The sequence below is a fragment of the Osmia lignaria genome, unplaced genomic scaffold, assembly GCF_051020975.1.
Source record: "Osmia lignaria lignaria isolate PbOS001 unplaced genomic scaffold, iyOsmLign1 scaffold0161, whole genome shotgun sequence".
Classification (NCBI taxonomy): domain Eukaryota; kingdom Metazoa; phylum Arthropoda; class Insecta; order Hymenoptera; family Megachilidae; genus Osmia; species Osmia lignaria.
The window spans coordinates 15,001-17,500 of NW_027478302.1; positions in this window are offsets into that span (position 1 = coordinate 15,001).

Sequence of the window (2,500 nt, forward strand, 5' to 3'; positions counted from 1 at the left end):
GGAGACGTGTACGCTCCTTTTCATAAAGGAGACTATCTTATTGCGAAAGTCAAAATCGCACGCTCTCACGGCGATTTGCTCCCGTATACGCCTGGGCGTAAGCCCGTGCGTCGCCGACCTAGCGGCCTGCCGATCGGTATTTAGAGGGAGGCACTTTGAAAGCAACACGCCGCTGGAACTTTGAAAAATTTCGGGGCAAAGCAATACGCGGCTGGGACTTTGAAATATTTCGGAGCGCACCTAAAGTTCGTTATTTTGGCTAAACGGAGCGAAAATCTGCATTTATACCATCACGGACGTTAGTTTAATAGCGTTTAACGATGGATCCACGGTACAGAATGCAAAAATATGATTGTTAAAATTTTCGACTAATCGGTTCTAAGAGGCGAAGCAATACGCCGCTGGGACTTTGAAATATTTCGGAGCGCACCTAAAGTTCGTTATTTTGGCTAAACGGAGCGAAAATCTGCATTTATACCATCACGGACGTTAGTTTAATAGCGTTTAACGATCGATCCACGGTACAGAATGCAAAAATATGATTGTTAAAATTTTCGACTAATCGGTTCTAAGAGGCGAAGCAATACGCCGCTGGGACTTTGAAATATTTCGGAGCGCACCTAAAGTTCGTTATTTTGGCTAAACGGAGCGAAAATCTGCATTTATACCATCACGGACGTTAGTTTAATAGCGTTTAACGATGGATCCACGGTACAGAATGCAAAAATATGATTGTTAAAATTTTCGACTAATCGGTTCTAAGAGGCGAAGCAATACGCCGCTGGGACTTTGAAATATTTCGGAGCGCACCTAAAGTTCGTTATTTTGGCTAAACGGAGCGAAAATCTGCATTTATACCATCACGGACGCTAGTTTAATAGCGTTTAACGATCGATCCACGGTACAGAATGCAAAAATATGATTGTTAAAATTTTCGACTAATCGGTTCTAAGAGGCGAAGCAATACGCCGCTGGGACTTTGAAATATTTCGGAGCGCACCTAAAGTTCGTTATTTTGGCTAAACGGAGCGAAAATCTGCATTTATACCATCACGGACGTTAGTTTAATAGCGTTTAACGATGGATCCACGGTACAGAATGCAAAAATATGATTGTTAAAATTTTCGACTAATCGGTTCTAAGAGGCGAAGCAATACGCCGCTGGGACTTTGAAATATTTCGGAGCGCACCTAAAGTTCGTTATTTTGGCTAAACGGAGCGAAAATCTGCATTTATACCATCACGGACGTTAGTTTAATAGCGTTTAACGATCGATCCACGGTACAGAATGCAAAAATATGATTGTTAAAATTTTCGACTAATCGGTTCTAAGAGGCGAAGCAATACGCCGCTGGGACTTTGAAATATTTCGGAGCGCACCTAAAGTTCGTTATTTTGGCTAAACGGAGCGAAAATCTGCATTTATACCATCACGGACGTTAGTTTAATAGCGTTTAACGATCGATCCACGGTACAGAATGCAAAAATATGATTGTTAAAATTTTCGACTAATCGGTTCTAAGAGGCGAAGCAATACGCCGCTGGGACTTTGAAATATTTCGGAGCGCACCTAAAGTTCGTTATTTTGGCTAAACGGAGCGAAAATCTGCATTTATACCATCACGGACGTTAGTTTAATAGCGTTTAACGATCGATCCACGGTACAGAATGCAAAAATATGATTGTTAAAATTTTCGACTAATCGGTTCTAAGAGGCGAAGCAATACGCCGCTGGGACTTTGAAATATTTCGGAGCGCACCTAAAGTTCGTTATTTTGGCTAAACGGAGCGAAAATCTGCATTTATACCATCACGGACGTTAGTTTAATAGCGTTTAACGATCGATCCACGGTACAGAATGCAAAAATATGATTGTTAAAATTTTCGACTAATCGGTTCTAAGAGGCGAAGCAATACGCCGCTGGGACTTTGAAATATTTCGGAGCGCACCTAAAGTTCGTTATTTTGGCTAAACGGAGCGAAAATCTGCATTTATACCATCACGGACGTTAGTTTAATAGCGTTTAACGATGGATCCACGGTACAGAATGCAAAAATATGATTGTTAAAATTGTCGACTAATCGGTTCTAAGAGGCGAAGCAATACGCCGCTGGGACTTTGAAATATTTCGGAGCGCACCTAAAGTTCGTTATTTTGGCTAAACGGAGCGAAAATCTGCATTTATACCATCACGGACGCTAGTTTAATAGCGTTTAACGATCGATCCACGGTACAGAATGCAAAAATATGATTGTTAAAGTTTTCGACTAATCGGTTCTAAGAGGCGAAGCAATACGCCGCTGGGACTTTGAAATATTTCGGAGCGCACCTAAAGTTCGTTATTTTGGCTAAACGGAGCGAAAATCTGCATTTATACCATCACGGACGTTAGTTTAATAGCGTTTAACGATGGATCCACGGTACAGAATGCAAAAATATGATTGTTAAAATTTTCGACTTATCGGTTCTGGATCACTGAAAAATCAAAAAAAATTATTA